This window comes from Bubalus bubalis, chromosome X (assembly GCF_019923935.1).
Source record: "Bubalus bubalis isolate 160015118507 breed Murrah chromosome X, NDDB_SH_1, whole genome shotgun sequence".
In the NCBI taxonomy this organism is placed as follows: domain Eukaryota; kingdom Metazoa; phylum Chordata; class Mammalia; order Artiodactyla; family Bovidae; genus Bubalus; species Bubalus bubalis.
Window position 1 is genome coordinate 125551145 of NC_059181.1, and position 23746 is coordinate 125574890.

A 23746-nucleotide genomic window follows, 5' to 3' on the forward strand; every position below is an offset into this window, starting at 1 on the left:
ATAGTTTGTTACTTAAAGGTTAACTTTTAACATGTCACAGACTACTGAATCCTCCAGCTTTCACACATGACAGACACCACACTCCCCTCCCACCCATGGCACTGAGGTCCTACCCTAAAACAATAGAGCACGAGATTTGAGCTGGGTGATGATTTTTCCCTAGAGAAATTCTGAAACCAACTAGAACCATGTAGAATGTTCCCACATAAGCACCCCTAACAAAATGTGCAAGGCTACAAAGAATAACAGTTGCACTGTACAAATGGCTGCAGTGACAGCTGATTTCAGAATATACCTTTTATGTAAGAGATCAGCCTGCCTGACTTCCTCCAACCAAACACACTGGAGCCCCACGTTCCATAACCCATAGGTTTCTTCCTTCCCCTGGCTGTATGCCAAGACTGACACACTCTTAATAATTTCACTTTTATTGCTGCAGTCATGGGGGTAACCTGCCCCACATGGTCACTACCATCTTGCTGTTTATTGATATACCTACACCATGCAGTTCCACTGCTTTTTGCAATAATACCACTCCTTCCTTCTTCAGTGTGATCCAATGGAAGTCCCTTTTCATGTTGACACTTATAAAAGGCTTTATGGATGCCTTTGGGATATATTGTTGGTTAATGGAATCATTTGTCTTTTACCAATGTTGAAGGAAGTTATTGTCCTTGTATTAATGTAATTCTACCTGATTTTCTAATAGTTACTGTTTTCATATAATAAGGGCTAAAATTCATCTTAATACACTTAATTTCTCTGACCCAGTCAACCTCAGTCTGAGGTTAAGTACACCCCCCTACCCATTCACCTGGTTAAAAAAGTATTCATTTCCCATCATCCCCCTCTCCAGTGTTTCTCTGGAAAGTTACTAATTTGTCTCAGGCTCTTCAAAGTCCATTCTATACAATCCAATCTATATAACAGACTGTGAACTGTTACATACACATCTTGCAAGAAAATAGACTTGAGAAGTGAAAATATGGGTAAGAAAAAATAAAAACTATCATTTACATCAGTGGTCCTCAAACTTCACTACGGATTAGAGTTTTCTGGAGAGCAAGATGAACACAGACAGCTGGGCTCTACCTCTGAGTTTCTCAGTCAGTTGATGAGGGATGGATTCAGAGAATTTGCTTTTCTAAGAGGTTGAAAAAGAATGCTGCTGCTGCTAGACCCTGGATGACACTTTAAGATCTAAGATTTACAGATAACATGAAAGTTTTTATAAAAAGTACAGAAGAATTTTTTAGTTCACTGATTCCTATGATTCCTAAAATGTTGACATTCACTCTTGCCATCTCCTGTTTGACCACTTCCAATTTGCCTTCATTCATGGACCTAACATTCCAGGTTCCTATGCAATATTGCTCTTTATAGCATCGGACCTTGCTTCCATCACCAGTCACATCCACAAATGGGTGTTGTTTTTGCTTTGGCTCTGCCTCTTCATTCTTTCTGGAGTTATTTCTCCACTGATCTCCAGTAGCATATTGGATACCTACCGACGTGGTGAGTTCATCTTTCAGTGTCCTATCTTTTTGCCTTTTCATACTGTTCATGGGGTTCTCAAGGCAAGAATACTGAAGTGGTTTGTCATTCCCTTCTCCAGTGGACCACATTTTGTCAATGCCAAAGAATGCTAAAACTACCGCACAATTGCACTCATCTCACACGCTAGTAAATGCTCAAAATTCTCCAAGCCAGGCTTCAACAATATGTGAACTGCGAACTTCCAGATGTTCAAGCTGGTATTAGAAAAGGCAGAGGAACCAGAGATCAAATTGCCAACATCCATCCACTGGATCGTGGAAAAAGCAAGAGAGTTCCAGAAAAACATCTATTTCTGCTTTATTGACTATGCCAAAGCCTTTGACTGTGTGGATCACAATAAACTGTGGAAAACTCTGAAAGAGATGGGAATACCAGAGCACCTGACCTGCCTCCTGAGAAATCTGTATGCAGGTCAGGAAGCAACAGTTAGAACTGTAAATAGAGCAACAGATTGGTTCCAAATCAGGAAAGGAGTACATCAAGGCTGTATATTGTCACCCTGCTTATTTAACTTATATGCAGAGTACATCATGAAAAACGCTGGGCTGAATGAAGCACAAGCTGGAATCAAGATTGTCAGGAGAAATATCAATAACCTCAGATATGCAGATGACACCACTCTTATGGCAGAAAGTGAAGAAGAACTAAAGAGCCTCTTGATGAATGAAAGAGGAGAGTGAACAAGTTGGCTTAAAGCTCAACATTCAGAAAACTAAGATCATGGCATCTGGTCCCATCATTTCATGGCAAAAAGATGGGGAAACAGTGGAAACAGCGGCTGACTTTATTTTGTGGGGCTCCAAAATCACTGCAGATGGTGATTGCAGCCATGAAATTAAAAGACACTTACTCCTCAGAAGAAAAGTTATGACCAACCTAGACAGCATATTAAAAAGCAGACATTTCTTTGCCAACAAAGGTCCGTCTGGTCAAGGCTATGGTTTTTCCAGTAGTCATGTATGTATGTGAAAGTTGGACTATAAAGAAAGCTGAGCTTTCTTTTCTTTTGAACTGTGGTGTTGGAGAAGACTCTTGAGAGTCCCTTGGACTGCAAGAAGATCCAATCAGTCCATCCTAAAGGAGATCAGTCCTGAGCGTTCATTGGAAGGACTGATGTTGAAGCTGAAACTCCAATACTGTGGCCACCTGATGCAAAGAGCTGACTCATTTGAAAAGACCCTGATGCTGGGAACGATTGCAGGTGGGAGAAGAAGGAGACAACAGGATGAGATGGTTGGATGGCATCACCGACTCAATGGATATGAGTTTGAATAAACTCCAGGAGCTGGTGATGGACAGTGAGGCCTGGAGTGCTGCAGTCCATGGGGTAGCAAAGAGTCAGACATGACTAAGCAACTGAACTGAATTGAACAGAAGAATTAACTGGAAAACTAACACAGTAAATCGACCACTACAAGAATATCAGTTCCACAAAGACATAGATTTGTAAGATAACTAGGAATAAGCTTAAAAAGAATGTGAAAGACTTATAAAAATAAAATTTCACAAAATAACTTTTAAAAATGTGAGTCACTTAGTCATGTCCGACTCTTTGTGACCCTATGGACTGTAGCCTGCCAAGCTCCTCTGTCCATGGGATTCTCCAGGCAAGAATACTGAAGTGGCTGCCATGCCCTCCTCCAGGGGATCTTCCCAACCTAGGGATCAAACCCAGATATTCCGCATTGCAGGTAAATTCTTTACCATCTGAGCCCCCAGGAAAGGACCTGAATAAATGAATACATGGACACAGATACCCCCCACACAGAATATTGAAGAACAGACATTTTACCCAAAATTCATATAGAAATGCAATGCAATCTGAATCAAATTAGCAAAGGGTCAGATTTTTCTTGTGGAGGAGGATGGATATTTTACATGTTGAAACTATAGTTCAATGGGAGATGTAACACATAAAAATTGCCCAAATATTTTTTTAAGTAAGGGGGGAAGCAACTTCCACTTGATGCAACTATTAAGGCACAGTAACTATTAAAACAGTGTGGTACTAGTATGGGAACAGACAAAAGGATCAACAGAACAGAATCTAAAAATAGATCAAAATAAATATGGTTATTAACTATGGTGAATGTAGTAGTCACAATTAGCAAAAAAAGATGAAATTCTCAATAAATACTTGTGAGGAAACTGGATACATTAGTGGGAAAAAATAGAAGTTCTCTCTATACCATATATATACACCTCAGAGGAATTAAATCTCTAAATAAGAAAAAAATATATAAAAGTAGTAGAATAATATAAAGGAGATTTTTTTCCTATTTAATGTTCACATTTTCAAATTACAAAAAATGCAGTTTATTTTCTTGTTTTTAATTGCAGTTAACATACAATATTATATTAGTTTCAGGTATACAAAATAGTAACAATATTTTTATAGAATACACTCCATACAAAAAGGATATTGCCTGTACTGTAAATTACATCCTTGTAACTATTTTATACTTAGTAGTCTGTACCTCTTAATCCCCTTCACCTAGTTTGCTCCTCCTGCCACTTCCTATCCTTGGGTAACAACTAGTTTGTTCTCCATATCTGTGAGTGTGTTTCTATTTTGTTATAATTGTTCATCTGTTTCATTTTTTAGATTCCGCAGATTAGTGAAAACACTGTATTGGACTTTCTCTGTCCGGCTTATTTCACTAGGTACAAAACCGTCCAGGTCTATCCATGTTGACACATCTGCAAAATTTCATTTTTTATGACTAATATGCCATTGTATATATATACCAAGTCTTCTTTATTAACCCATCTGTTGATGGATAACTGAGTAGTACTCCATTGTTTATATATACCAAATCTTTATTAATTCATCTATTGATGTATATCTAGGGTGTTTCCATATCTTGGCTATTATAAATAATGCTATGAACACTGGGGTGCATATATCTTTTCTAATTAGTATTTTTGTTTTCTTTTGATAAATACCCAGGAATCAAGTTGCTGGATCACATGGTAGTTTTATTTTCATTTTTTTGAAGAACATCCATAATATTTTCCACTGTGGCTGCACCAATTTAATTCCCACTGATAGTACACGAAGGTTCCCTTACCCCCACATTCTTGTCAACACTTATCATTTCTTGTTGTTTTGATGATAGCCATCCTGACAGGTGTAAGGTGCTATCTCACTGTGGCTTTGATTTGCATTTTCCTGATGGTTGGTGATGTTGAGCATCTTTTCATGTGTCTGTTGGCCGTCTGTGTCTTCTCTGGAAAAATGCCTATTAGGGTCTTCTGCCCATTTTTTAATCATTATTTGTTTTTTATATATTGAGGTGTATAAGTTCTTTATACATTTTGGATATTAAACCATAAAACTCCTAGAAGAAAGCAAAGGCAATAGACTCTTTGACCTTGGTCTTAGCAATATGTTTTTGGATCTGTCTCCACAGAAACGGGAAACAAAAGCAAAAATAAACAAATGGGACCTAATTAAACTTAAAAGCTTTTGCACACAAAGGAAACTTATCAAGAAAAGAAAATGGCAACCTACTGAATGGGAGAGAGTATCTTTTTAATAGGACATAAAAACAATCTAAGGACCAACAAAAAACACAGAAGCCATAAAGAAAATAAAAGTGGTCTGTATGGTTGTTAGTTTAAAAAGAAGTTACAAGTTTATATGGTGCAACACACCTAAAAGACAAGGGGAAGTGGAGAGGGACTGTAATAACTACTACAGGCAAAAGGTTTTCTTTTTAAATTTTTATTTATGTACTTATTTTTGGCTGTGCTGGGTCTTCATTGCTGCTAGGGCTTTTCTCTAGTTGCAGAGAGTGGGGGCTACTCTCTAGTTGCTGTGTGCAGGCTTCTTATTGCAGTGGCTTCTCTTGTTGTGGAGCTCAGGCTCTAGAGCGTGCAGGCTCAGTGGTTGGGGCTTCAGGACTCTAGAGCACAGGCTCAGAAGTTGTGGCACACGGGCTTAGTTGCTCCACAGCATGTGGGATCTTCCTGGAACAGGGATCAAACCTGTGTCTCCTGCATTGGCAGGCAGATTCTTTACCACTGAGTCACCAAGGAAGTTTCAGTTTAATGCTCATCATACATAAAGTAGTCCCCCCAAAATCATTTATAAAGATGAGGAACCCAATGGGCAAGTATTTGAACAGACCTTTCCTAGAAGAACAACAACAAAGAAGCAGAAGAAGAGAGGTTCAACCTCAATTTGTGTGTGTGCGTGTGTCAGAAACCAAGAGAAACTCACAGCATGTTAAAGACACATTATTATCCTTCGCCACATTTAAAAAAATTTTTACTGAGGTATAGTCAATATTAGATAAGTTTCAGGTTTACAAAAAAAGTGATTCACAATTTTAAAGGTTATACTTCATCTACAGTTATTTTAAAATATTGGTTATATTCCTTGTACTGTATAATATAGCCTTGTATTTTATTTTATACATAGTAGTTTGTATCTCTCAATCCTTTACTCGTATCTTTCCCTTACTTCAGAGAAGGCAATGGCACCCCACTCCAGTACTTTGCCTGGAAAACCCCATGGACGGAGGAGCCTGGTGGGCTGCAGTCCATGGGGTCGCTAAGAGTCGGACATGACTGAGCGACTTCACTTTCACTTTTCACTTTCATGCATTGGAGGAGGAAATGGCAACCCACTCCAGTGTTCTTGCCTGGAGAATCCCAGGGACGGGGAGCCTGGTGGCTGCCGTCTATGGGGTCACACAGAGTTGGACACGACTGAAGCGACTTAGCAGTTTCCCTACTTACTTCCCTCTCCTCACTGATAACCACTATTTTGCTCTTTATATCTACAAGTATGTCTCATTTTTGTTATATTCACTAGCTTGTTTTATTTTTTAGATTCTACGTATAAGTGATAACATACAGTAATTGTCTTTCTATCTGACTTATTTCACTAAGCATAATATACTCCAAGTCCATTCATGCTGCTGCAAATGGCAAAACTTTCATTTTTAATGCCTAAGTAGTATTCCAGTGTGTGTGTGTGTCACATCTTTTTATCAGTTCATCTGTTGATGGACACTTAGGTTGTTTCCATATCTTGGCTGTTATAAATAATGCTGTTATGAACACTGGGGTGCATGTATCTTTTCAACTTAATGTTTTCTTCTTTTTTTCAGATATATACCTAGGAGTGGAACTGCTGGATCATATGGCAGCTCTATTTTTATTTTTTGAGAAACCTCCATAATATTTTTCCACATTTTTACATTCAAAAGATAGTAAGACAGTGCTCAGATCCTACTAAAACCATGAAGAATTCTGTATCTTCACTTATACAAACAAGAAAATGACAAAGTAACAGAAACCATAAACAAAATGAAAAGACAACATACAGAATGGGAGAAAGTACTTGCAAATGATGTGACTGACAAGAGATTAATTTCCAAAATACATAAACAGCTCATTTATAGCTCAATATAAAAAACCAAACAACCCAATCAAAAAATGGGAAGATCTAAATAGATATTTCTCTAAAGAAGACATACAGATGGCCAAAGGGTACATGAAAAAAATGTTCAGCATTGCTATTTACTAGAGAAATGCAAGTCAAAACTATAATGAGGTATCACCACACACCAGTCAGAATGGCCATCATCAAAAAGTCTACAAATAACAAATGCTGGAGAGGGTGTGGCAAAAAGGGGACCCTTATATACTGTTGGTGAGAATGTAAACTGGTACAACCACCATGGAGAATAGTATGGAAGGTACTTAAGAATCTAAAAATAGAATTACCATAGGACCCAGCTACCCTACTCATGGGCATATATCAAAACTATAATTTGAAAAGGTACATACACCCCAATGTTCACTGCAGCACTACTTACAACAGCCAAGACACAGAAGCAGCTAAAATGTCCATCAACAGATGAATGGATAAAGAAGATGTGGCACATATATACAATGGAACATTACTTAGTCATTAAAAAGAATGAAATAATGCAGCAACATGGATGGACCTAGAGATTATCATATTAAGTATGACAGAGAAAGCCAAACAGAATTATGATATTGCTTATACATCTTAAAAAATGATACAAATGAACTTATATACAAAACAGAAATAGACTCATAGACACAGAAAACAAACATGGCTATCAAAGGGGAAAAGTTGGGAGAGGGATAAATTAGGAGTTTGGGATTAAAATATACATATTACTATATATAAAATAGATAATCAACAAGGATCTACTGTATAGCATAGGGAATTCTACTCAGTATCTTGTAGTAATGTACAACAAGAAGAATTTTCAAAAGAATATATGTTATATGTGAATCACTTTGCTGTACATCTGAAACTAACACATTATAAATCAACTATATTTCAACAAAAATTTATAAAAATCCTTGGTACAATAAAAATATTTTTTTGGTTTCCAAGAGACATATTTTTAATTTAAAGAAAGTGACAAAGTAATGTACAATATGGTGACTATAGTTAATGATATTGTACTGCATTTTATTTTATTTTATTTTATTTTTTTTTTTTTAAAAAGAAAGAGGCAGAGTTTATTTCTGTCTGTCTCTGACCAAAATTTTTTTTCTAGACATACTTGTCGGTGCTTCAGCTTTATATTGACCTATAGAATTTTCTAATAGGTTCATGTGGTTTGTCTCCCCAGTTAGCTTTTACATTCACTTGGGGCTTATGTGTTGTACTTTATTAAAAAATTGTTCTTCTAAGGCTTAACAGAGCCAGGCAAATGCTGACGGTTAATAAAGGGTGATTGATTGATAACAAAAGATAATAAAGTTACTTAATCTGACTGCTATTGATTATAAGGCATCTCAAGTGCCCTACAACTAAGTATCATTTTTTAATAATTTGTTGAGGTATAGCATACATAGGGTTTTCCAGGTGTTCCAGTGGTAAAGAATCTGCCTACCAGTGCAGGAGGCTCAAGAGACATGGGATCGATCCCGGTAGGAAGTTGCAACCTGCTCCAGTATTCTTGCCTGGAAAGTCCTATGGACAGAGGAACCCGGTGGGCTCCAGTCTATGGAGTCGCTAAGAGTCGGACATGACTGGGAGACAGCATGCACGCATAGGATACGTACAGAAAGGAGCACAAACCATACGTGTACAACCCTATGAGTTTTCACAAAGTGATCATATCCAGGTAACCCCTCCACCATTTCAAGAACATCGAAGTCCCCCAAAGCTCCTGAGTCCCCTTCCAGTTAATACCAAAGATAGCCATTACTCTGACATCTAACAACAGGTCTTCATTGGTTTCTTGAAATTGATAAAAAATGCGTTCTCATTAGTGCCTGACTTCCTATCAGTTCAGTTCAGTTGCTCAGTCATGTCCAACTCTTTGTGATGCCATGGAAGGCAGCACACCAGGCCTCCCTGTCCATCACCAGCTCCCAGAGCCTGCTCCAACTCATGTCCATTGAGTCAGTGATGCCATCCAACCATCTCATCCTCCGTCATTCCCTTCTCCTCCTGCCGTCAGTTTTGCCAAGCACCACAGGTCTGTTAAGAGTAAATCTTAAAAGTTCCCATCACAAGAATAAAGAGCTGTAATGATGTACAGTGATAGACGCTAACTGCCGCTGCTAAGTCACTTCAGTCGTGTCCGACTCTGTGCGACCCCATAGATGGCAGGCTCCCCCGTCCCTGGGATTCTCCAGGCAAGAACACTGGAGTGGGTTGCCATTTCCTTCTCCAATGCATGAAAGTGAAAGTGAAGTCACTCAGTCGTGTCCGACTCCTAGTGACCCCGTGGACTGCAGCCTACCAGGCTCCTCCATCCATGGGATTTCCCAGGCAAGAGTACTGGAGTGGGGTGCCATTGCCTTCTCCGAGATGCTAACTAGACTTCCTCAAGTGATCATTTCAAACTATACACAAATATCAATTCATTATGCTGTGTAACTGAAATTAATGATGTTATATGTCAATTATAACTCAATTTTAAAGAAAAAAGAGGGAGCAAGACAATGAAGAAGAAAAAAACTTACAAAAACCTTTTAAATGAAATCTTTACAGAAAAAAATCAAAGATAAACAAAAATTTATTATACATTTTACTGGAGAAGGCAATTAAGTGGGTTCATTATTAAAGCTTCCAGTTTGGGGTTAGTTTAAGAAAGGAGGTGAAGGTTGTTTTTTCCCATCCCCATGCTAGCTGGCCAAAATTGAATTTGTCCTCCATGTTCCAAAGGGTAAAATTCTTAAGTGCTTTTATATTACAGTAATTACCTTACCAGAAAGCTGTTTATCCAAGCAAAATGAGATTCATAAGCTATCTTAAAACAAAAATGCTTTTGTCTCCAATATAATGGAATAATCAAGCTCCAAGTGACTTGAAAAATCCAGATGCAATGCAGTGTTTTTATTACATTGTATTTTTCTAGTATTATAAAAATAAAGAATAAATCATTTTATTGTCTTTGCACTGGAGGCCTTTAAGCTTAAAGATACTAGTTTTCAAATCAATTTATAGCTGAAATCTGAAGTCCATGCTGTAAACACTAAGCAAAACCTGAACAATAGCAAAAGAAATTAAAGTATTTCTTTCCTAGTGGTAAAATCAGCATTTTACCACTGATTTCTTTAAAAAGTGTCAATTATTCCCCCAATGATTTAGGTCAATATGAACAGAAGATGCTTATCCTTTGACTATATTTTGGACAAAATATTTACATGAAAATTTTGAAAAATGTAAACAGATTTTTAAAAGTCCACTCATATATTACATAATATTTATGTTGTATAATATTTGTTATTCTGACCAAGAAGAATGTATTGAATTCTACCCACATGATCAGCTAATTAATTATATTAAGAACTCTTTAACTAAGATCCACTGTAAGTTATAATCTAATAATCTAATAACCATAATCTAATCAATCTTAGCAAAAAATATATTTAATTGTAATCTGTCTTCTAAAAGTTTATTATACTCTTAAACATTAAATTAAAAAAACAAAGAATTTCCTTTTATAAAGATAGAATACTGTTAACACACCATTCAGTCATAATCAGCATGAGTCAATTCAATGAAAACAACAAACATCTGGCCTGATCACAGTTAGTACAGTCCGTTTACTAGAGTTTTATCTTTTTTTAGTGAGTGACTTTCAAATATGGTAAAAACCTTTAAATGACAATTCACTAATCAGAGCTCCTAGAAAGCCAACATTCCAGACAAAAACCTTTCCAAAATAAATCTCCACTTTATTAATTAGGTCATTCAACTTACACTGTGCAAGGGATTCAATGGAGTACACAGAACATGCAGGTCTGGATAAAGATAATAGTTTTCCTGAGCCCCTAACAAGTTTAGCAAACTTAACAAAATTAAAGAAGACAGTAAGGGAAGTGTAGGTAACTCTATACTTTACACAATCTTTCATATAGATAGTATAAGTCATATTATGGGATATATACAGGCCTGAGGTTTGTAGATTAATCAAAAAAGTTAAAATAGGAATAATTTGTGACTTCCCTTATCATTTGATCTAGAGACTAGGCTTTTTCTTTGTATATAAGCCTGCTAACTGGATCTTTTTCCACAAGTTAACCTCACTCAAAACAATGAATGCATGAACTGTGATTTATAGATATCTTCTTCAAAACAGGAAGAGAAGAAAAAGCCACTTGTACAGTAGAATCCTTAGGAGTTTTTATAATTTTCTTCAAATCTTTTTAAAGTGCAGGTCCAGGACTGAAGTGAATTGAGCGACATCTCAGGCTGAAATTTTTTAGGGGTTCCCCAAAACTCAGTAATCAAGATAAATGCTAATTTAATGCAATACTTAAAGATGAAAGATTGGATGCCTGTCCTGCACAATCAAGAACAAAACAAGGGTAACTGCTCTCAATATCTTTATTCAATAATGTACTCAAAGTAGTAGCCAGGGCAAACAGTCAAGAAAAAAATAATAAAAGGCATCAGATTGGAAAGGAGGCAATGAAACTTGCTCTATTAGCAGATGACATGAACTTACACATAGCAAATCCTAAGGAACTGGGTAAAAAGACTGTTAGAATTAATAAATGAGTTCACCAAGGTTACAGGATACAATTTCAATATGTAGAAATCAGTTCTACTTCTATAGTTGCAATAAAAAATATAAAATGGAATTTAAAAAATTCATTAATAATAGCACACGAAAGGAAAGAACACTTTGGAATAAATTTAACAAAAGAAGCACAAAAGTTGTACTGTGAAAAGTACAAAACATTGCTGAAAAATAAGATCTAAATAAATGGGTAAATATCCTATGTTCATGGATTCAATTAATAATGTTAAGATGGCAATGCTCCCCAAACTGATCTGAAGATTTAACATAGAGCCTATCAGAATCTCATCTGACTTCCTTGTAGAAACTGTCTAGATGATTCTAAAGTTCATATATAATTGCAAGGGACTTAGCATAGTCAAAACAATATTGAAAAACAAGAACGAAGTGGAAAGACTCAAATTTCCTAATTTCAAAACTTTCTAACAAGCAATGGTAATCAACACAGTTTGGTACTGGCATAAGAACTGACATAGGGATCAACAGAACAGAACTGATAGTCCAGAAATAAAGCCATGTATCTTTGGTCAACTGCTTTTCAATAAGAGTGCTAAGATCATTCAACAGGGAGAGGACAGTCTCTTTAACAAATGGTACTATGCACAATTGGATAGCCACATACAAAAGAATGAAATTGGACCCTTACTTCATACCATATACAAATATAACTAAAATGGATCAAAAAGCTAAATGTTAGGGCTGAATGATGAAATAGAAGAAAACATAGAGGTAACTCCCTATGTCTTCAGTTTTGGCAAACAATTCCTAACTATGATACCAAAACCATAAACAACAAAACAAAATATAATTTGAACTTCATCAAAATTAAAAACTTTTATGTACCAAAGTACATTATCAAGAAAAGTGAAAAGACAACCTATAGGATGGGGGGAATACTTGCAAATATATGTCTGACAAGAGATTAATACACAGAATTCCAACTCATAAACAATAAAAAATTCAATCAGGAATTGAACAAAGATCATGAATAGATTTCTGCAGAGAAGATACACAAATGACCAACAAGTACATGAAAAGATGCTCAACATCACTAATCACAGGCAAAATGCAAATCAAATTCATATTGAGATACTACTTCCCACCCATTAGGTTGGCTATTATGGAAAACAAAACAAAACCAGGTAATAATGAATGTTGGCTAGGGGATGGAGAAATTAGAACCCTTGTATAGTATTAGTGGGAATTTTTGCAAAATGGTGCAATTTCTGTGGAATAGTTTTGCAGTTCCAAAATAAGTTGAACATAGAATTACCATATGACCTGCACATCCACTCCTAGGAATCCACCCAAAAAATTTGAAAACAGCTTATCAAACAAAAACATTTACATATATGTTCATAGCAGCATTATTCAAAATAGCTGAAAGTAGGAAACAACGCCAATGGCTATCAATTTGTGAATGAATAAACAAAATGTGTTATATTTATATAAGGGAATATCATTTAGCCATAAAAAGGAAGGAAGCTCTGATTCATGCTACAACATGGATGACCACTGAAGATATGACACTAACTTAAAGAAGCCAGTCAAATAAGGTAACATACTGTATGACTCCACTCATATAAAATGTCCAGAATAAGGCTAACCATAGAGATAGGAAGTAGATTTGTCACTGCTTAGGGCTGAAGGAGATAGTGGGTGGTAGGACTGTTATCTAAAGAGCAGGTGTTTATTTTTCTGGTGATAAAAAAATATATCCAAATTGGTAATATTTGCACATATCTGTGAATTTACTAAAAATTCTGGAATTGTACATTTTTTTTTTTTTTTTACTGAAGTACAGCTGAATCACAATGTCATGTTCGAGACCACTTCCTCCCTCCACCCTCACCACACGAGGCTGTGGCACATGGTGTAGAGCTGCCTTTGAGCTCCGACTCTTTGCTTCCCAAGTGGGAGGAAATCTTGTAATGGAGTGGTTCCTTATCTCACACTAACAAGTGCCTGATTGCCTCAGGATCAAGGGATTGAAAAATGTCCCAAGTTTCCATGGGGCAAGTTCTCTTAAGGAATGTTATCTGGCACATAGATGCTCACAATAAGTTACAGGAGGAATTAGAGAACTGGAGAAACAGATGGAAGATGCTTACTGGGGGACCAAAAGGAAAATATGACCCAGTAGTTCAAGCCAGATACCTAATGATGGTTTTGATGAAGAAAGTCAAGAGACTATTGGAAGTCAAAGAATGAAATTTATGGAGCAGTGGATGATGATTTTCTTAAGGCTAAATCCTGGAACAAGTAGTTATATGATTATGAAGCTAACACACCAGACAGATGGGGTCACAGTGGCTATAAAGAGTTATACCCTCAAGAATCTGAAACAGACAGTGATCAACAAGATAGTACATGCTGTCTAATGGGGAGAAAACATCTCCCCAGGTAAAATCATCTACCCACAAACATAAAAAGTCAAAGAAATCCCACAAAGAAATAAGAAAAAAAAATCACACAAAAACCGGAAGAAAAGCAAAAAGGAAACCACAGATAGAACAGCTGATTCCTCAAGTGAGATCGCAGAAGAAACTGGGGCTTCTAGTGCTAGGAAAAGGAGACAACCACAGAAGCTGAAGAAAAAATCCAGGAAAAAGTCTCTCAAGAAATCTGCTTTATTCCTAGAGGCAGAAAGTGACACATTCCAGTCAGATGATTCTGCATCCAGCAGTTCAGTGGCAAGTGAGGCAAGAGACACTAAGAAAGCCAAAAGGAAAAAAGAGAAAAAAGCCCACATCCCTACAATTCACACTATTCATTGTACAATGAAATACAAGAGAGGACAAAGGCACAAATTGGAAAGTGGCTACAAACGAAAGGTCTGCTGAGGGTTCAGAGGATGAATAAATGAGAAAGAAACATTCTTGTTTCCTGCATGACTGGATATTTATAGTTCTTACATCTTGGAGTTTGCCAGTGATGTTATTGCTCAGCACAGGGGGCCTGAGGTCAGAGACCTCCTGTGCCATCTACATGAGTTCTGTCAGACTTCCCATCTTCTATTTTGGCCTATTAAACTTGATCCTCTTACTGGTAATAGGAAATCTGTTATTTTGCTATGAAGGTTTCTTGAAGAGATTATTTTTGTGATTAATCACATTTAGAATAGAGTGCATATGCAGCAAGTTAAAGGACCCAGATATGCAGATGATAGCGCTCTCATGGCAGAAAGTGAAGAGGAACTAAAAGGCCTCTTGATGAGGGTGAAAGAGGAGAGTGAAAAAGTTGGCTTAAAACTCAACATTCAAAAAACGAAGATCATGGCATCCAGTCCCATCACTTCATGGCAAACAAATGGGGAAACAATGGAAATAGTGACAGATTTTATTTTCTTGGGCTCCAAAATCACTGCAGATGGTGACTGCAGCCATGAAATTAAAAGACACTTGTTCCTTGGAAGTAAAGCTATGACAAACCTAGACAGTGTATTAAAAAGCAGAGACACCAATTTGCTGACAAAGGTCTGTATGGTTTTCAAAGCTATGGTTTTTCCAGTAGTCATGTATGAATGTGAGAGTTGGACCATAAAGAAGGCTGAGTGCCAAAGAATTGATGCTTTCAAATTGTGATGCTGGAGAAGACTCTGGAGAGTCCCTTGGACTGCAAGGAAATCAAATTAGTCAATCCTAAAGGAAATCAACCTTAAATATTTACTGGAAGGACTGATACAGAAGTTGAAGCTCCAATACTTTGGCCACCTGATGTGAAGAGCCAATTCATTAGAAAATATCCTGATGCTGGAGAAGATTGAAGGCAAAAGAAGGGCGGGCAGCAGAGGATGAGATGGTTTGACAGCATCACCAATTCAATGGACAGGAATTTGAACAAACTCAGGAAGATAGTGGAGGGGAAGGGAGCCTGGCATGCCACAGTCCATGGGGTAACAAAGAATTGGACACAATTTAGCAACTAAACAACAACAAAGGACCCAGAAAGCCGAATCCAGTAATGAACTGGGTATACCAATTGCAATGTCAAATTTGGGGAAAGCAAGGGCTGGTGTCAAGAGATAGATTGGTGTTCGTGCTATATAGAATGGTATGATAAAGGAATACTGTGTTGCTCTGTTTATACAGTAGGTGCCACAACTTGACTTTTTTTGTCTTTAGCCTTGGTGCTTTGATCTTTCTGGATATGGGCCCCACACGCGTCGTCCAGTTTACTTAACGAGGAATTGAACATAAGAACAAACACCTTCCACTCAGGATAACATTCACAGACAGCTGTTACAGGTAGAAATAGGGTTTTTTTGTCAAATTTCCCTGCTGGACGGGGTCTGTGGTTACACTCTGTATATACCTAAACATGGTCACTGGATAGCAAAAGGTTTTCTATCCATTGCTTACTGCCTAAATGTACTTGTATTCAAAATTATGTATTTAGTTGTCATAGGTTAAGTCCTAAACCAAATGAGGAAGAATTAAGACATAGTGGAGAAGGCAATGGCACCCCACTCCAGTACTCTTGCCTGGAAAATCCCATGGACGCAGGAGCCTAGTAGGCTGCAGTCCATGGGGTCGCTAAGGATCGGACACGACTGAAGCGACTTCACTTTCACTTTCATGCATTGGAGAAGAAAATGGCAGCCCACTCCAGTGTTCTTGCCTGGAGAATCCCAGGGACAGGGGACCCTGGTGGGCTGCCGTCTCTGGGGTCGCAGAGTCGGACACGACTGAAGCGACTTAGCAGCAGCAGCAGCATGCTGTCTAGTCATGTTGTCTAGTGGTGTGCTGAATAGGATTCAGAGCAAGCAACAGTCATTTAAATGTTGTCTTCCTTGCTCATTTCTTAATCTGAAACTTGCTCATTTCCCTGAAACTAGGTTGAATCAGTTTGAAAATGAAATGGGTTTTTCAGGGACATATCCGATTCTTCCTAGTCTGCCTTTGGATTAAAGGACCAAGCAGAGATCTTATTATTTCCTTTAACTATCTACTGTGATCCTACTATGTTAAGTCTTAAGAAACCAAAATATCACTGGAAGGCTGGCAGAACACAAATGAATTTTTTTCATTATGGCAGATCAAGTGACTTTGTTTTTTCCTGGCTGTCACTTCATGCACTGAGTAAAAAGCTTGAAAACTCAGGAAAAAAGAAAAATCCCCAATGTGCTAGTTTCAGGTATAAAGCAAAGTGATTCAATTATACATACATACATATATTCCTTTTCAGATTATTTTCCATTATAGTTTATTATGAGATATTGAATATAGTTCCCTGTGTTACACAGTAGGACTTCATTGGTTATCTATTTCCTATATAATAGTTTGTATCTGCTAATCCAAATCTACTAATTCATACCTCTCCCACCTTTCCCTTTTGGTAGCCATAAGTTTGTTTTCTACATTTGTGAGCCTGTTACTGTTTCATAAATAAGCTCATTTGTATCATTTTTTCAGGATCCACATATGATATTTGTCTTTATCTGCCTTACTTCGCTTACTATGATAAGCTCTAGGTCCATTCAGTTCAGTTCAGTTGCTCAGTCATGTCTGACTCTTTGAGACCCCATGGACTGCAGCACACCAGGCCTCCCTGTCCATCACCAACTCCCGGAGTTCACTCAAACTCATGTCCATCGAGTCGGTGATGCCATCCAGCCATCTCATCCTCTGTCGTCCCCTTTTCCTCCTGCACCCAATCCCTCCCAGCATCAGAGTCTTTTCCAATGAGTCAACTCTTCGCATGAGGTGGCCAAAGTACTGGAGTTTCAGCTTTAGCATCATTCCTTCCAAAGAACACCCAGGATCGATCTTTAGAATGGACTGGTTGGATCTCCTCGCAGTCCAAGGGACTCTCAAGAGTCTTCTCCAACACCACAGTTCAAAAGCATCAATTCCTCAGTGCTCAGCTTTCTTCACAGTCCAACTCTCACATCCATATATGACCACTGGAATGTAAATGGCATTATTTTCTTCTTTTTCATGGCTGAGTAATATTCCACTGTATAAATGTACCACATCTTCTTTATCCATTCATCTATCAATGGAAAATTACATTGTCTCCATGCTTTGGCTATTATAAATTGGAACTGTACATTTTAAATGAATGGATTCTATGGTATGTGAATTAAAGCTAAATAAACCTTTTTAAAAAAAATCTAAATTAATACAGAAAACCCATGATGAACATTACACCAGTACTTTAAATAAAGACAGCCTCGGTATTACTGATAGTATTACTGATTTTTTTAATTTCTTCAAGCTCCAGTATGGCTCAGCAGGGCACTGCATACCCAATGACAGCTTTTTAAATCTTTTTTTGTTTGTTTCTCTTTTTTTTTTAATTTTATTTTATTTTTAAACTTTACAATATTGTATTAGTGTTGCCAAATATTGAAATGAATCCACCACAGGTATACATGTGTTCCCCATCCTGAACCCTCCTCCCTCCTCCCTCCCCATTCCATCCCTCTGGGTCATCCCAGTGCACCAGCCCCAAGCACCCGGTATCGTGCATCGAACCTGGACTGGCAACTCGTTTCATACATGATATTATACATGTTTCAATGCCATTCTCCCAAATCTTCCCACCCTCTCCCTCTCCAACAGAGTCCATAAGACTGTTCTATACATCAGTGTCTCTTTTGCTGTCTTATACACAGGGTTGACAGCTTTTTAAATCTTAAGCATTTCAATGGATCCCTGAAATTTCAGGAATCACCCAATACATTCAACTCTCTTTTCTTAGAAATAGCTTCCTTTTCATAGTTACATTTGAATAGTGATTGTGATATTTAAATAACGTAACCATAGTAATTAGCACAAATGGCATAGAGGTTTGTTTCATATCAAGCCACTGACTCATGACGACATGGGCAGTGCAAGCAAAATTGAAAGGACAACTAGTGAAGAGAGCCCTAGTCAAGAGAGGTCAATGCACGGTGGCATCAATTAATATCACTGAAAGGCTTCTGACTTGTTCAATCAGGCTCCTAATATACTTGATTTGGTGGAGGGTTGCTGGGTAAAATATAGGACCATCCAGTTGAGCTCAAATTTTAGACAAACAGTGGATACATTTTTAGTATATGAATGTCAACAATACTGCATGGAACTTCCTTTTATACCAAAAAAAAAAGTTGTTGTTTAACTGAAATTCAAATTATCTGAGCATCCTGTACTTTTATTTGCTAAATTTGGCAGCCCTAATTTGAGGAAATAATTGCTAGAAGAGCAAACCATGAAACTGAAAATAGCCAGTGAGGGTGGCTGTGGATTTTGAATCTGACCTATGAACTACAGTTTTGTGAATTTCTTAATAAGAGTGAATAAAAATCACTGGAAAAAACAAGAATTCACTCTGTGAAATATTTTGATTACTTAATATTTCCATCCACTACTCCATCTACCCCAATAGACTAGAAAACAAAACATTTACAATTGTTTACATATTTGCTTACAGAAACCCACAATGCTTTCTAATATTTTCAACTAAAATATTTCCCCCTTCTTTCCTGAATTTCATATTACTAATGATAAAAGACAGGTGTAAGCTTTTGGTTTGGGTTAGTATTAAAAAGAGAAAAGAATAAAGTTCAATTGCAAGTATCCAGAATGCCAAGGCTTATATTTAGACCTTCCATCTCCCTTCAAAGTTCAGGACCCAGGCATGAAAGCCTCCTTTGCTCTAGACTTAATACATAAAGATGGCCAGCAGTCCAGCTGAGAGACCACAGGCACCCCCAGCACAGAGGCCCAACCTCCCCTCCCTCACCTGGGCAAGAGCTCAGAGGCACTTGTACTTCAACCTTTATTTGCTTTCTCAAGGACATAAAACAGTTCACTTAAAAGAGCTTTAACCAAAGTGCTTAGAAATTATGAGAGGGGAAAAAAAATGGGACAAAGAAAAAGGGGGAAAAATGTATTTTAAACGGTTTCTTCTCACAATGTGTATGAGAAGGAGGAAATACAGCAAGGGAAGATATAAGTATGTTGTTTTTAGTAAGTTCATGTCCATCTCAGACTGCTGCTCACTCTGTTAAGCCTGTGTCATATTTACAACACCTCACTGAAGCACAGAGGTGTAAGTTATAGCCAATTACAAGTGAGGGGATTGAATAAAACTTTGAGCAAATCATCTTCTATTACAATAACCTATATCATCACGAAAAGGCCAATCATATAGACATTAACTAACTACCAGGTATTTCACGTTTTCATTACTGTGCTGGTTGTCTTTAAGTTTCATTAAGGTAGACACTGTCTTAGAGATCCAACTTAATATCTTATTATTATATACATGCTTATATATATATATACACATATATATACATATACATATATATATACATGTCATTATGCTATGTTATGCTATGCTATGCTAAGTCACTTCAGTCGTGTCCGACTCTGTGCGACCCCATAGACGGCAGCCCACCAGGCTCCCCGTCCCTGGGATTCTCCAGGCAAGAACACTGGAGTGGGTTGCCATTTCCTTCTCCAATGCAGGAAAGTGAAAAGTGAAAGTGAAGTCGCTCAGTCGTGTCCAACTTTTAGCGACCCCATGGACTGCAGCCTACCAGGCTCCTCCATCCATGGGATTTTCCAGGCAAGAGTACTGGAGTGGGTTGCCATGCTCTCCTCCAGGGGATCTTCCCGACCCAGGGATCGAACCTGTGTCTCCTTAGTCTCCTGCACTGGCAGGTGGATTCTTTACTACTGAGCCACGTGGGAAGCCCAAAATACTATAGGTATACATAATAGAGTACTAAGTAGCTATAAAACATAATGAGGAATATCTCCATATACTACTGCAAAGTTATCTTCAGAATACATTTCTAAGCAAAGCAAAACAAAAACAAAAAATCCTCAGTGTATACAGTATGCTATTGTTTACCTAAGAAAGGAATTGGGATGGCTACGTATATGAGAAGGAGAGAAAGGTAACAGTTGGACTTCTTTGAATATGTCTTCTTTTGTAGACTAGATTTTGAACTGTGTAAATATCATATACCTAATTCAAAATTGCATTTAAAAACTAGTATTAAAATCACAAGTAAAATTAAATAAATGGCCCAAACTGTGTATCCTTGTTGGTTGTATAATTGTATAAACAGCAAATATAATTCAAGTGACTTTAAAACACAACTTAAATGTAGACTTCTAGTGGGATATACTTTAAAGACAAAAAAAAAACCAAAAAACAAAAAAACCCTGCTCCAAAGCACAACTGTGCAGACATGCACACACACACACACACACACACACACACACACACATATTGTAAATGGCTTCCAATAATCACATTGTTGATGGGCGTGTTGGTATTGTTATTCTGAGGCTGTTGCGTATATATGGTGGGATAAACAAAATGATAATTATGTAGATATCACTGAACCTCTGTATTTGTCAAAAGGGGATACATATGTAGTTATCATTGAGGTTAATTAAATTTGAATGGTCATTATCAATAAGAACTCATGATATAGTTTATCCTAAAGAAAAATTATAGTTGTATTAATATATTCAATAAAGGCTTTAAAACAATGATCCATCTAGTAGCAATAGTACTCCTAATAATTATATTGTGATATCTAAATAACATTCCCCTCCAAAGAAAGAAACAAGGGCTCCATTTTCTAAATGGCTGATAATGGGGTCTAGAGCAGAAATGTACAAGAGGACCCTGGAGCATCTTACACTGAAAAGTAAGGAAGCCATCAAAGACTCCTAGGGCCATGTCAAAAGGACTTCGAAGCCAATATAAATAAGCCTCCATTGCCCAAATATGGGATCATTTGAGGATCAATAAGGGTAATAACTATGAGGACTGAAGCACATCATATATGTCTAAATGCAACAGTTCATAGTCATGCTAAAAATGATCACTGAGCATTTCTGGAAGGTGGTAAAGAACCAGCAAATTATTTTGGAAGCTGGAAAATAATGGGGAAGTATCAATCACTCATCTTGTCTTTTCCATGTGCTTTCTACATCAGGATAAGTGTACCATAAAAGAGGTAAGTGCAAACACTTGGGAAATAGTGAGGATGGTGTCAGCATCAGGCGAGATGAATTGTGGCGCACCAACCACAATGTGGAAAACCAGTGGGGAAGTGGAGAGAGTAACAGCAAGACCAGCTTGCAGACTGTCATGACGGTGTAAAGAGAATGACAAGGAGGTCTGGAAACGAAATAGTGGTAATAAGGAAGGAGAAGAGTGGACAGATTTAATCAACTAATTGGATGAATGAGAGGAGTGCAAATTATCAGTAAAGTTTTTATATCTTGGGTGATTGATGGATGGTAGTGCCATTAACCAAATTGATGACTCTAAAAGGCAGTGCAAAAATATAATTGACAATTCCAAGGAAAAGCAACACTCTTATCAAATTCCAACAAAATTCAAAATTATCCTTAGAAGAAAATGCACACTGGCCAATTAGGGAATAAGGAAAAAGAGGAAAAGAAGTAAGTTCTGGTATTCCCCTTCTTCCTAGAATCTTTACTTTTCCCATAAGATCCATTTTTACTCCCAATGTATACATATACATTTTTGAATGCTGACTATGTTCATTTTTGGCTTTCGTTTATCAGAAGACATTTCCAATAAGTGATCTATACTCATTGCTTCCAGGACAAGTCCAAAGTCCTCGCTCAACCAATATCTAGCTCTGTGACTAGATAAAAACCAAGTAATTGTCAAGTATTCTCCTCTAGTATGTACATTTCCAGCAATTCTCAATACCTGGGAAGGCAGACATAATTATCTGAAATTCATCAATGAGGACCCTGAGACCCAGAGATCTTAAATAACTTGTCCAATGTCAAAACTGGAATTTAAAACCCAGTAATCTCTTCTGGATCAAGAACTGCAAGGTGCCTAAATGAATGCTGGTCACAGAACAACCACTGAAAATATTTGGGGACTTCTCCCACTTTTTCACAGGATAAATTATAGCACCATTTCTTTCAGTAAAGCAGAAAGAATCTTACTTTCCAATAATATCTGATCATAAAATGTCATGTTTCTATAGCAAATGTCACAATCTATAGCAAAATTACCTGAATATAAAGCCAAACAATCCTTTTTAACACATAAAATGAAAATTAACAGTATCTTACAATATAATGCCTAGAATGAACCAGTTTGGAAGGAACTTCATCTGTTCAAAGTGCAGCAAAGAAATCAGTAAATAAGAGGTCTCAGAGACAAAACACATGTCATGAAGTTCAAGAACAAATGCACATTTATATTAGTAACTAACATGCCCCTTAGTCCTTCTAGTACAATTCCTAAGAAGCTTGGCAGACTGGTTTTAAGCCTGCAACACATCATTAGGGGGCAAGAAGGGAGCCACATGAAGGCACACTGACAACTGCAATGTATATTTGACAGCAACAGAAAGGGGAATCACAGAAACCAGCTCAAGGAGGGTAAGGAGAGCACAACACTTGAGAACCATATATTATAGAAACAAACAGTGCTACAAGTCTCAACAGATCCTAAGGGTGTGTCTAAGAGACTGTTAGTAATAGGTGTAAAGATGGCCACAAGTCAGCAAGAACAATATTCAAATGAAGTATTTAAAATGAAAAATATATTGGTGTTCAAGGGGTAAATTGTTATTTAAAAAGAAAAAATTCTAGAATGTTTCATTTGCCAAGGAATCAAGAAATCTGAGGTTTTAACTGTCATGAGCAGCATCTTCACTTTTTATCACCTTATTTTTAATAAACATATAGCAAATTTCCCTAAAGTTGCATCAACCATTTTAACCCTGCTATTAAAATAAATCTTAGAATGTATAATGAAGTAGTGGGTAATGATAACATGCATATTAAGAGACTTGGGAGATTACAGCAAGAAAAATTCACTCTTCATAACTATACATTTATTAATGAAGAAAATGCATATGAGAGATGTAGTTTACTATCTGTACATTCATTACAAGTAGAAACAATACAGAAAAGTGTCCATTAGGATATAACTTCATTTCCAAGCCTCAGGACACATACACACCCCATACACACCCCAGTTTGCCTCCGTATTAGGTGTTCTTCAGGCTCTTGACCCTCACAATGCAATGCTCTACAGTATCTGAGCAACACTACCATACAATCAGTTCAGTTGCTCAGTCGTGTCCCACTCTTTGCGACCCCATGGACTGCAGCATGCCCGGCTTCCCTGTCCATCAC

General features: G+C 37.3%; 1 protein-coding gene and 1 pseudogene across 3 annotated transcripts in view; one reads left to right on the plus strand and one right to left on the minus strand.

Moving 5' to 3' along the window:
- Positions 1 to 23746, minus strand: part of KLHL13 (kelch like family member 13) — a 199100-nt gene that overhangs the window by 124371 nt on the left and 50983 nt on the right. The gene's annotated exons all lie outside the window — the stretch shown is intronic.
- LOC102389180 lies at positions 13590 to 14456 on the plus strand (annotated as a pseudogene).